We start from the raw sequence: 13,917 nt of genomic DNA on the forward strand, positions 1-13,917 counted from the left end.
AAGGAATCGGGCTTGAGTCAAAACTGTAGAAATTGGGTTTTCATGGTACAATGTCTCAAGTTCCAATCCTATGTAAATTTGTTGGAAAATAATAATAATAATGCACATCAAATGGCTTCAATTGGACACCACCCCTTAGGTAGGTCCCGTTGTTATGGTAGCTCATTCCCCATCTCCAGGAGCTTTCTCCTTAACCGGCCTGCCTCTTGGGATTGTGCTCTTTCTCTCCTCATAAGTGGTGAACCCGACGGACGGGGAGACCAAGCCTATCAAAGATAGGGACCAAGTGTATAAGAAATCTTTTGATGGGGTCTTCTTGAGATGTATATAATCATCTGGAAATTGACATAATACTATAAGAATTACACAATGAGGGAGAACACCTAGCCTACAAGATCAAGCATCAAGGGTACTATTGGATGTCTTAAGACCCTTAATTTTAGACCAACATTATCCACTGAGAATAAAATGCTCCTGGCATTGTTTAGTTCCTGGCCCATAGCACAGTGTTGGAAAAATTGAACTGGCCTAAAAAATTGGCCAAGGGTTGGGCCCAACTAACCGATAAACCAGCGGTTCAATCGGCCTAACTGGGCAAGTCGCGACCGGTCCAAAAAGTGTTAAAAAAATAAAAAATACAAAAACAATCAGAAAATATATATGAAAAGTATATTTCAAGCATGATTAAACAAAACACATCCAAATGAAGTTAAAAAGTAGTGAAATCTCGATTTGTACAAGGGGTATTTTCAAAAATTTCCAAAAAAGATGGGAAAATGTAACAATAAGTATTCATTACCAAAACATTTTCCAATCTTTGCTAAAATAATAAAACATGCAAAAATACATTACAAATAAATCCTTTATTTTTTGGGATTATATATATATATATATATATATATTTGAGTTTCTTTTAAAATAAACAACCGGAGCACCAAAACCGGATCGGCCAGTGTCTGTTTCCGGTTTGACCGGTCGAGTTTGCGAATATTGTCTTAGCATTGTAGAAAGTGCCCATGAGTGCATGAATAGTCTTCACTGCTTGGATAGGGCCTCGCAGAAGATTAGCACATAATCGGGTATATATCAGGTGAGTAAGTCCATAGTTACAACCCAAGGGGATTGCCTTAGGGACGAGCTATTGAATACTGCTATATCGAATTGGCGGCTTAAGAAATCCATGACCAGCTCGAAGAGATATAGGGATAGAGGGTCACCCTATCGAGGACCCCTCTTACCCTTGAAATAACCTTTAGGTGTGCCTTTGTATAAGATAGAGAAGCAAGGGGTAGTGATACAATGTGAAACCAATTTATGTAAATTAAAGGGAATCACAATGCAACAAGCCTTTTAATATCCAAGAGACCCATTTGGAAGCACTACTTAAGTCAAGCTGTAAGCACATTTTCGGTCAGGTTGTTGTACTATGGAACATAGAATGAGTCATTTAGCAATGAGTAGCTCATCCGTGATGAGTCTCCCTTTAAGGAAAGAAAATTGGCACGGGTGGATTAAGTCAGTTAAGACCCTTCTCAACCTGTTTCCAACAACTTTGCTTCTATTTTACAAAACATATTACATGGCCCATTGGGACTGAAATCCTTCACGTGGCTTAGAGATTTTGTTTTTAGGATCAAACATATGAAAGTAGAATTAGCGTCCTTAAGGAATTTTACCCTCTTAAAGAAATCATTGAACGCTAAGAAAAGGTACTTGCAAAATGACATCCTAGTTGAACTTGTAAAATTTCATGCCAAAAGCATCACGATCAGAGGGTCACTTTTCACTTCCCAAACTCTTTTTTTTTTTATTCCTCAAGCATGACATCTTTCGAGAGTTCCTCCTTTTGTAGATTTGTTACAGTGATCTCCAAGAGATTGTCATGTGCCAATTGATCATAATCTCTCAAAGTCATAGTCTTATGGCACTAAGAGCTTCTTAAAGGAAATGATATGCTTCTCTAGGATATTAGCATCAGTTATTTTGCAAACCATGAAATCTTTTATGTACATGATCCTATCATTTCTCTACCCTATGATTGTGGATGGATGAAAAAACATAGTGTTAGCATCCCCATCCTTCAACCAGGTTACCCTTGATTTTTTCCTCCCTTGTAGTAGAAGTTGTTACAAGTCTAAAGTGCAAGCCCTCTCTTCTCGCAAAAGTAAATCATTCTAAAGGTCCAACTGGATTAGATCATGCAGTTTTGAAAGTTTCACTCATGTACTTTTGATTTTTTTCATCGAGATGCCTGAAAGTTGAGAAAGCCTCGTGTACTTTTGATATTTTCACCGAGATGCCTGAAAGTTTATTCGTTCCACCTATTACGAAGTCTATTCGACTTTGCGACAAATCTATACATGGTGTTACACCAATCCTTCCTATCCATGTGTCTCTAAAGTTTGGAAACGTATGCCATCCCACAAATATCTGAAGAGTTTGAGACCTGAAGGAGGTAAAAATGAAAGTTAACCCATCAATGGATAGTGCTCAGAAGTACTTCAAGGGAGAATTTCCACCATTGATACCGGGAATGATTTCACCACTGCGGGTCTGCTTGCGCATGGTCTACGCGTTCCTGGATGTGTCGATTATCCCTTCTACAATTTGACCATGAGAAACAACCCTTTGATGATCCCAAATCAATTAACCCGTACTCGACTAAGGTTTTTGCCTACACATATAGCTCATTTCTACCTCCGAACTTGTCAGAACCATCCACTAGTGTATTAAAGTCAGCCATGCCCCCTAATTTTATTTTTGATGTTCCATAAAAGTGCTCTTTTCATAACTATATTGTAATTGTACATCCCCGAAACAGTTATGACACCATTAATGCTAAGTTGAATAACCTCCACAATAATAATTTGTTCAAGAATTTCAATGGGCCTAACAAAGTAAATGTTAGGATTTCATGGCACTAAAACTCTTGATTTCCTTCACATTCATCAGAAATTAAAGAAGCATCAAAGCCAACAAGAACATTAGTCCCACATTGTTGTCCAAGGAAATATTTTTGATATTTGACAATCTACTAGGGCCACGAATGGCCCTTACAATCCAAGAAATAATTGACATCAAATTAAACATTAAATAAAAGAGATTTGGGTTTTTTCACCCATACTTGGCTTAGATTGGCTGGCCTTGGGGATACAAGCCTTTGTTTTTAGTGATTGTTTACAAAGAGATCATTTATCTTTTGTACATGGAGGTCACAATCATTCTAGGCTCTTAAATTTCAAAATGGGTGGTTGTAAAAGTGCCAAACACAGTTTCAAAAAAAAATTCTCGAACTTTGTGACTCACACCAAGCCATCTAATTTGACACCTAATGAGTATGAATGATTGTTACCTGCATGTACGAAAGATAAATGGTCTCTTTGTAGACAATACCTTGTTTTTAATAGTCTTTGAAGTATTAGTGGACTTGTTGTTTTCACCCTCAAGTGACTAAGAGAGCGTAGGCATATTGTCCTCCATAGCTAGTTGTTGTTTAGTACTATTCACCCCTCCAATGTCCTCCAAGGTGCCTCCTTATGAAGTTGCTTAGCGACCTCCATCCTCTCTTCATCAATCTCTCACCATGCACAATATGATGAAGGTCTGCAAAAACTTGTGTGGCCACTATATCCTTCAGCCATTGACAGAACCCCTTATTTCCTCACAAGAAGGCATGTAACAATGCCCTTGTTGATCCTGTGTTACCAAAATCTTTGGCACACTTTCTATATCATTCGACATATATTCTTCAAGATTTTGGAAAGGGTCATAGGATTATTAACGTAGGCATCACCTACCAAAGGTTTTTGGAAAACATTGATTTTGGCCTTTCAAGAATCGAACTACATTTGAAATAGTGAAAAAAATATAGTTTGACCCTTAAGGGAAGAAAAAGCTAGGATATAGTTTGAGCGTTCAACTTAGTCCACTTTTCATTTGTGAAATCAAAGTGCAAAATGACTCCTTTTTCTTTTTCTGTTGAAATTTAGTGAAGAAATTGGTACATCTGCAGGAGTACCAGTATAGGCTCCTTCCATATGTATGGGGAGGGACTTCATCTTTTTCAGATTTCTATTTTTTTTTTAGGGAAACTTTTGTATAGAACCCTAATTCCTCATATTATTTCATGGTAGACCCTCATTCCATTTTTCTTTCAAGCGTTATAAAGAAACATCTAAAGATTTCACCATACCCCCTCATCTCTTATCTCAATCTTTTATTGACTTTTGATCATAAAGATTAGTCCCAAAAAATCTTGTTATACCATTTTAACTAAAAAACTTTTTTAATGGGTGGGAAGGGCAAAAGAGGGTTAAAATTTTTTTTGAGTTGAAATGATATAAAAAGATTATTTGGAGCTAATTTTTATGGTCAAAAGTCAATAAAAGAGGGAGATGCGAGATGAGGGGGTGCGGTGAAATTTTTAGAGGTTTCTTGATGCCGCTTGAAAGAAAAATAGAAGGAGGGTCCACCATGAAATTATATGAAGAATTAAAGTTCTATACGAAAATTTCTCCTTTTTTTTTTCCTTTTCTCAAATCTAATTTTGTTCGAGATATCACCATCTTTAGAATGAAAAAGTGTTTGTATACAAATTCTTACATTTGTATCCTCCGAGGCAAAACATCCATCTTAAAGATGGATGCATATGGTAAAACTCTCAAAGAAAAGTTAAAACTAATGGTCTAAATATTTTTTTATAAAATTATTATTTTTCATGTTAAATATTTTATATTTCTTAAAAATTAAATCTAAAATTTATCTCAAAAATGAATTTTTACAAGGGGACTCATTTCTATTCATGAGTCCCACGACTCATAGAAATGTCCCTTATGTTAGAGAGAGAGTGTTTTGAATGAAGTTACCAAGAGAGAGAGAGGAATAAAATTCTTCCGTAGAGACAGAGTTTAACGGCTATTTTCCAACCCCAAGGATAAAGGAAGCCTAAATGGTTTTCCACCGTTGATATAGTTTTAGCTTATTCCACCCTACCGTTGGATGAAACAATTCCAACTGTCTAAGAGATGACAGTTGAGAGGGTAACCTTAATATTTGTCGTACCAGGACGAAGACTTTCGAACCAAAGTTAGCGAGTAGAGAGAGAAAGTGAGAAGAAGAGAGAGAAAGAAGAGAGAAGAGGCAGAAGGATAGAGAGATGTCACGAAGATGCAGAGAGAAGGTTAGAGATAGAGAGGAAGATAAGCTTGGTTTTTTAGTGCTCTCTTCTTAGTTTGCTGATGCTCTTCTTGTGGTGGAACCCTAATTTTTAGAGCCCCACTTGAGAATTCGCCTCCATTGTTTCTTTTCTTCTGGTATTTTGAGTCTTGGAGCTGTTGTTTTTGGGCAAAATCAGCACAGAGGAGAAGGCAGCAACTAGGCACGCATTGCCCCAAAGTAGAGGTAATAAACAGTTTTAGGGTTTTATAGTTTATATTGTATTACATTATTTTATTTATGGTGAATAGTTCTCTGAAATTTTGGCTGACTGCTTGTTTAGACTCTAGTTTGGGTTTTTCAGCGGAAAGGAATTGGTTATATTCTTTTGATTTATTTCATTTATTTCATCCCCATAGTTTTTGAATGAGAGGATGATATATGGATTCTTTTCATCTGCAACTAATGCTGTGATTTTTTCACAAAATTGATTCAGAATCAGTTTCTTGTTTCATAGTTTCCTATTTCTGATAAAAATCTGTGAACACCTAGTGTTGTTTTCTTCTCCTGAAACTAGATTTTATATATTTTTCAGGAACATTTCCATAATCAGTTTTAAGTTTTCATTCACTCAGTTGTTTTATTTTGTGGTCTCACGGTTTCTTCCCCCATGGCCGTTTGTATTCTTTTTATTCTTTTCATGTCTATAGCCCTCATAACAGAGGCATGGCTGTTTGGGTTAATCTTTTGTTTTGTAGGTAAGGTTTACTTTGTTCCTCTGCAACTTGTTCTAACCTGAAATGGGTTTGTATGAATTTCATATTTTTGAGCTCACAATCGATCAAACCATGGTGCTTAGGTTCACTTTTTCTTTCTCTGGTAGTATTCTTGAGAAACACTTCCAAATTTAGTTTTAGGTTTTCACTGGTCCAGTGGTTCTATTTTGTGGTCTCAGGGTTTCTTTCATCGCCATTTGTTCTTTGTTTCGGCGATATTTTTACAGAATCTATGCATGATTTTCATGTAGGAAGCTGATGTTTGTGTTATTTTTATTCTTTTTATGTAAGGGTTACTTTCTTTCTCTGCAACTTGTTCTAACCTGGAATGGATTTAATGGTGTTCATATTTTTGAGCTCTCAATCAAGCAAACTATTTTTCTTAGGTTCACTTTTTCTTTTTCTTGTTGTGTTCTCGAGGAACACTTCCATATCCAATTTTTGGGTTTTCTTATCCAATTTTTGTTGTCTATATCTAACCATTTGCTTAGGGTTTTCAGGGCTTCAATGGTTCTTTGAAATGGTACTTCCTCACTTTTTGAGTTTGATTGTTTTAGTAATGTGGGCTTCCTTCTTCTAATCTCTCTCTCTCTCTTTCTCTCTAGTTTTCAGGTTGAGCAATTGATTCTTGTAAGCAGAAGGCAGCAACCATTGATGGCAACAATAACCGGAAAGCATTGGGAGATATAGGAAATCTAGAAGCAAACAAGGCAACATACTCAAGATTGAAGACCTAAATTCTGCTTTCCCTATCTCTCTCTCACAAAGCTTTTTCAACACACCAATTCCAAGTTTTTACTCGAATTCTTTTATAACAGGGAACCTCTCCCTCAATCTCCCAGCCAAGTTACAAGGTCAGTTAGGAACCCGTTCATATTTGTTTCTTGTAGAATCACCCCTCTTCCCCCTCCCCTTAAAAATTGAAGATCTCTCTCTCTCTCTCTCTCACTCTCAAATTGCATTTCTCTTTTGGTTTTCAGAAGCTTCGGAGTGGAACTTCTGGCCAATGCACATGCTGTTGTTACAACCAACAAGGTAAATAAGCAAACCCTTCACCACCCTCATTTCTAATTATTTTCCTCTCAATTCGTATCATTATCTTCCTTGCTTTTGTCAAAAGAATGATTTTGGCCATATACGATTTTCCAAACTCTGATAAAAATCAGGCATTAAAGAATGAGATTTTTTTTATAATCGCTTATTCTATTGGACCCAACATTCTCTTGGCCTTCCTGGCCAGGAAAGTAAGACATTTTGTGCGACATATCATTTTGTGCGACATATTTGTCCTCCTCTTTATTTGTCCACAAGAATCACTGAGCCGTTGAATGTGGCCCTGATTAAATTCCAAGTTTTCCTTCTCTTGTGGAAACAAATCAACAAATAAATCTACGTATTCTTTTTGATGTCCATATGAATCCTACTTAGTGAAACTCTCTTTCTAACTTGCAGTTAAGATTTCGCCATGAGACCAAGGAAACCCTCCCAGTTTCTTCTTTCTCTCTTCTTGACAAAGAGTTCTTCCCCTTAAAAACATATTTATCAATATCTTCAAAGAATAAAATAGATTTATGCCCAATAGACATAATGAGCTTTTTTAGCATGTAATTGTTTTTCACCATCTCCAACTCTCAATACATCGTATTTAAGAAAATTTGCAATACATATGTTGTCTTACTAGTTCGGGGTGGCCCATGTTTGAGATAGCTTCTCATCCATATCATCCCATATTGAGTGCAACCACTTTTATTTTGATATAAACGCCTTAAGTTCGTGAACTAATCGATTCCTTTTATCCAATTTCATGGCAATGTTTACCATACTACATGGATGGAGGAATCTATTTGCAAAAAACATAGTGAAGTCTTACCCTCAAGAACCTCATTGATGTAAAAAATATCATGGGCCATGAATTCTCAGCTAAAAAAACTCTTGATTTCTATTTGGGCATAAATCTATTTGGTGCTTTGATGACATTGATGGATATGTTTTTAAGAAAGGAAGGGAAAGAAGTCTTGTCAAAAAGAGGGAAAGAAGAAGAATATGATACTAGGGCTTTGGGTATTCTACGTCCATTCTTACGTGAACCAATACCATTCCTTCATGAACCAATTCTTATTATAGGTTTTTTCATATTTTGTTATCTCATAAACATGAGGCAAAGGACATATTGATATATCCATTTCATGTAAAAAATAGATCATTTATTTGTTGGGCACCCTGTGAAGTCCTCTTTTAGAAATAAAAAAATTACCCCTGTCTCTGTTTATGCCTCAGATTGGAACAAATTACTATAATTCATCCTCGCCTACAAAGCAGTCGACATTTTTCACAAATCTTATGAACAATGTGAAGTCCTCTTTTAGAAATAAAAAATTATCCCTGTCTCTGTTTATGTCTCAGATTGGAACAAAATTACTATAATTCATCCTTGCCTACGAAGCAGTCGACATTTTTCACAAATCTTACAAACCAAGGCCTGTCAGCCTCTCAGGGTTAATCAATGCACTGAAAGCGTTTCCTTTGGTCTCATGACGAAAGGGTTATAATCTTCACTGCGAGTTCAAAAGAGAGAGTTGATCCTGGTTTACTAGAATTGATATGGACATCCCCTCTCTCTTGTAAACAAGACATAGACTTATTAGTTGAATTTTTCCACAAGAGAAGGAAAATTTGGAATTTAACTGGGGGTCACATTCAAGGAATATAGATAAGTTGAAAAATATTGTCCACAATTTCGGGGACCCCAATGGTCAACTGGCTCAAGGACTTGTAAGCAACAATGAGAACATAGAGCAAGCCTTGAGTGAATGCATTGACACGATTGTGAGAGTAGGAAGTTAACCTTTTATGGTTTTCATTGTTTTAGTTCTCTTTAAGTTTACCTCATTGTTTTAGTTCTCTTTAAGTTTACCTATCTTTTGAGTCTTGTTTGGCATTCAGAGAAGGAAAAAAAGTATGCGTGTTTGGTTTTTATGGGATGGAGAATGAGTATATCCCTTGTTTTCAACTAAGGGGTAAAAATATTGTAGATGTGAAGTATCTCTAAGCTATGGAATTCATAGTTTATAAAAACTTTATTCTCGCCCTCAACTGGATTGAGAGAGCGTAAGCATATTGTCCTCTGCAACTAGTTGCCTTCTAGACTTGTAGCACCGTTAAGTTTGCATAGTGACATAAAGCGACTCCGGATTTGTAACATCGTTAAGTCTGCACAGTGACATAAAGCAAGACTGACATGACATAAGGCTAAAGTAAATAGTACAAGCACTCGCAAGTGCTCACAGGACATAAAGTAAAAGTAACTAGTTCAAGCACTCACAAGCACTCTCATGACTTAAAAGTAGAAGCACTGCTGTCACTTAAAGTAAAGATTCCATCAGATTGGTGGGTAGGCAGCTGGCATGCTGTTCAGTCCGTATCAACGTCGTCTCCTGATTTTGGGTTGTCATCAGTGTCTTCTTTCTAATCCACGTATGGTGGTGTTACTAGTGAGTATGGAAATCTTGGAGCATCTGGCTGATTCGTTTCATACTGGAACAAGAGATCCATGAGCCTGTCTGAAAGTAGTGGAGGTAGCTGGGGAATGTTCTCCATAGAGGATGGAATGGGGAATGGATGGATCCACCTTGTTGAGGTGACACATGGTGATCTTAAAATAGGACCATTTAGTGAAATGTGCTTGCCTGGTTCTCAGAAGGTTGAAAGGGTACCATGCCTGTATTTCTGCTGAGCAATAAAGTTGTTTGAAGGAGACATGGGAGGTTCAATTTTGTGATAAGGGATAAAACCTAGTGGTATGTGAAATGTGATTAACACATAAGAGTGATAATGGACTTGTAATATTCTAACCATTTTTTTGGAGGATGGAACCAAGATAGCATTTTGGCAAGGTAGGTGGTCTAGGGGAGTATGTAATTGAAACGTTTTTTGGAATTCAGATAGGTAGGCGGGCAGCATGTAATTGAAATGCAATTATGTATTTAAAAAAGATACCAGAAGAAGCATAGTGCTTCTTTTGGGAACTCATCAACCTGTGAATTTGGATTAGGGCGTGGGATTACTTCTCTGACTTTTTGGGGTAGGTCCCTTGGGCCTTCTGGGTAAATGGTAAAAATCATTGGGATAACAAGTGGTTTGGGAGATAACTGAAAACATGACCCTGGTCTTCTTGATAACAAATCAGAAGCACATTATCCTTTCCCTTGATGTTTTACTTCTAAATTTCATTGGGAGAACCAATTAGCCCCACCAGAGTAGTTGAGCATTTGGCCTTCTGTTTAAGCTTAATCATCTTGGGGAAAGAAGACATGTCCATCTCTATGAGAAAACTGTGGCCAATTAAATGGAACTGGAACTTCTCGATGCGTCTTTTGACCGCCAATATTTCTTTGAATGTGGAGTGATAGTGTTTCTCTGTTGGCTTGAAGGTACTGCTCTTGTATTCACAAATCTTTCTATTTCCTTGCTCTTCAAAGAGTATGGCTGACCAGTAAGCATCACTGGCGAATATGGAGTGGGGGGAGTGTTGGGGCTATCGTCTTCAGATCTTGAACTGCTTTTGTTTGGGCTGATGTTCTTGAAAGGTGCCTCGCTTTCTTCAGCATTCGGAATAGGTTGTTTGGGCTGATGTCCTTGAAAAGGTGCCTCGCTTTCTTCAGCATTCGGAATAGGTGAGATGTGTATACTGACTTTGGGAACAAAATCAGCCATATAGTTTACTATTCCGAGGAATTGTTGAATCTGCTTCTTGGATATGAGAACATCTGGGAATGATTGTAGGGATGCTGAGATATGAGGTTGTGACTGTTACATCCCATCTAAGATCTTCATGGCAAGGAAATCTATTGATGTCTGGCCAATCTGCATTTTTTTTTCAGAGAGAATAATTTCACAATCTTGGACTCTGGAATGAGATTTTTTAGAAAATGGCCATGTGAATCGGCATCTTTTGAGAATAAAAGGATATCATCAATGTAAATCAAGCATTTGGAAGAATTTCTTGGAAAATCTGGACCATTGTTTTTGGAAACTGAGAATGTGCATTTTTTAGTTCAAATGGCATAATTGTCCACTGATAGTGGTGGTTGGGAATGAAAAAAGCGGTCTTGGGTCTTTCAGAGGGCTGGATGCCAAGTTTCCAAAAACCAGCTTTAAGATCAAATTTGGAAAACATTTTGGCATTTGAAAGATTTTGAAAAAAGGGGAGCTTTATTTGGTAGAGGAAATTTGTCATCTGATAAGAACTGGTTCAAAGGTTGGTATTGAATTACCAATCTTAATTTTCCTCTGTATTGTTCTGCTCGCTTGTTTCACCGTGCCTCACAAGCCCATGGTGAAACAATGTCTTCAATTAATCCTTCAGTTTTGGTCTGTTGGAGTTCTTGAGTAGCTAGCTGATAATGGTCTGGGTTCATTTCCATGTGGCTTGCTTGGTTGGGTTGATATCTTCATTTTTCTTGAATGGGAGTTGGACAAAGTGTTTGGGGTTGTTCCAAAGAGGATTTTGGCACTTGGTAAGGAACTGTGTATGGGATAGCACATGATATTTTTATGATATTGGTCTGGATATCCTGGAAGGTATCAAGTAGGTAAAGATTTGGGGTAGATGTCTAGGGAAGAAGGTGGTTGTGGTATTTCAGTCTATCATTTGTCCATTTGCGCATTGGGAGTAGTGAATGTAGAACATCATATCCTATTAGTAAGTCTTTGCCTACCAAGAACTTTATGGTGGGTTTTGAATTTTGAGAAAAGTTTTACGGTAGTTAGTTTACTGATTTTGTCAATCACGAATTTTTCACCATTTGCGGCTCTGAAGATTTGGTAATGAGGCTTCCAATGGGTTGGGGGTGGAAGGTCTGGGTTTAAAATTGATACTGCTGGTCCAGTAATGAAAAAGGCTATATAGCTGGGATCTTACAATATCTGGACTTTGGATAATGGCATTTGGTATTTAGTGGCGATTTGGATTTCCAAGGTTGGATTTGGAAGGGGTTCTAAAGCAACCAATTCTTCAAACTTAGGTTCTGAGTTCTGGGTCAGATGAGTAACCAATTGCAAGAATAGAGTCTGAGCAAGTCTCATCATCCAAGGCAAAAATTGACTTGTGGTCTGCTTTTGAATTTGACATATATTTAGAAACTTGGTGAAGAACCTTATTTATTTTTTGCTTTCTTGGGCAATTTTTGGCAAAATGCCCTTTCTTCTTATACATGAAACACCTATCATTGGTTTTTCCTCTTGGTTTTTTTTTTTTTATTAATTTCCATTTGCGTATCCCTAATATTTTCTCTCTCTTGAAATGAGACTTCTTAGTTGTGGGGCATGAGCACTGGGATTCATCTTTGCACTTAATTTGCAAGTCATTTCGGGGCACAAGCTTTTCCTAAGAGTTTGCTTGTTTTTTCACCCTGCTCAAGGAATTTCTTTACAGAGATCTAAAAATCAAATCAAGTGGAAAAATCGTGGGAGAAAACCAGGCTCTTAAAACACAAAACTAGTTCAATTGAATTCATAATTCAGCTCACAAAATTTTGGCATAGTTTCTTCTTATAAAAACCAATAATTAAAGGGATAAAAAAGAAGATCTAAGTGACTGATATGATAATGAAAAACTCAGAGAAGTATCAACTAAAATTACTCCAAATTTTAAGGAAGAAAGCTTATAGAAACTATGTCAAAATGTGTATGGATGAAGCCTTTATCTACATGGATCAAGTGAGATCTATGATGATTTAGAGGATCAAGATCTAATCATCAAAGGATGAAGAAATGTTGCTGTAATTGAGAATTTATAGCAAGGAGAAGCTAAATGAATCAATAAAAATAGAAAGATCTTGCTCAATTGTTGAAGGCTTGAAGACTAGATCATCCATGACTTGAATTTTGAGCTTTGGGTTGTTATTAATGGAGTAGTATAAGAATAAGAAGACTTGCTTAACTTGAAGGAAGATAATGGAGTAGTACATTTTGACCTTCAACGTACCTTATCTCTCATCTTAACTTGAAGGAAGATCTTAGAGAGAAAAGAATAAAAAGACTTGCTTTGGGCGTGCCACTCAATGAGAAAGAGAGAGAGGAGCGTGCCACGTTTGGAGGGAAATTTTTGAAGTGAACTCAATTCATGTAATGAAGGCTCAGGGGGGTGCTCATAAGCTTCAAACTGTCGAGTGTGGAGATGCTTCTAGATGGATGAATCTTGGCCCGGCATGTCATCTACCTATGGCTACGTAGAGAGGCATGATCCTAGCCCACCATCCACCATCATGCCATCAAGATGTGGTATGGATTTAAACACCTTTATCCTCCCTTAATTCTCTAAAATTTCTTTTTTTCTTAAAATATCCATGCTCTTTACATTTAATAAACCTAAAGATGGAGGGTATACCCTTATAGTAATTTGTCAAACATTCCAACAAAATGTAAATCTCAAAAGTTCGCTTTATTTTATAAGAGCATGTGGGGTTAATGAAAGCATGCTACATAAGCTAGGTGGTTACTTGCACATTTCCCATATACCTTTAGGGTTAGGCTTGGAATTACAAACGCTATACCTTTTCTAGAATCCTCCACACATGTACACAAACCCCTTGCTTTAAAACATTACACGTGTCAAAGTAATTTTGAAAAAACTTGATATTTCATAAAATGCCATAATTCAATACCCTTAAGTTAAAACAACAAACTAAGAAAAGACATGGGGGGTCCCATGTCCCCCCCACGTGTAGATGATGTGGGAGCTTTGGTTGTATTTATCATGCACTTCTTGGACCTAAGACTCTTGAAGAATCCTTCCATTCTTCGGTTATGTATGGAAAGATAGAAATGAAATGACAACTATTTTCGGTATTCACTTAATCTTATTAGGTGTAGGCGCCTTTTCTCCTAGTGTTCAATGCTCTGCTCTTTATTTTGGAGGCATATATGTTACCTGGGCCCCCGGTGGCAGAGATGTAAGAAAAATAACCAACCTGACACTTAGCCCAAG

At 37.0% G+C, this 13,917-nt stretch overlaps 1 long non-coding RNA gene across 29 annotated transcripts in view; it reads left to right on the forward strand.

Annotated features, from left to right (window-relative positions):
• The first annotated feature begins 5,081 nt into the window (after positions 1–5,081).
• LOC105420735 (uncharacterized) overlaps positions 5,082–13,917 on the forward strand; it is a 154,462-nt gene continuing 145,626 nt past the window's right edge. For 24 of the 29 annotated variants that reach the window (XR_016050920.1, XR_016050923.1, XR_016050928.1 and 21 more), the window contains exons 1-2: positions 6,643–6,784; positions 6,911–6,965. This is a non-coding gene — a long non-coding RNA (uncharacterized LOC105420735). The other 5 variants (XR_016050934.1, XR_016050933.1, XR_016050935.1 and 2 more) reach the window with 1 other exon arrangement.

Source organism: Amborella trichopoda, chromosome 3, assembly GCF_054954075.1.
Source record: "Amborella trichopoda isolate Santa Cruz 75 chromosome 3, AtrichopodaSantaCruz75HAP2 v2.0, whole genome shotgun sequence".
Lineage (NCBI taxonomy): Eukaryota > Viridiplantae > Streptophyta > Magnoliopsida > Amborellales > Amborellaceae > Amborella > Amborella trichopoda.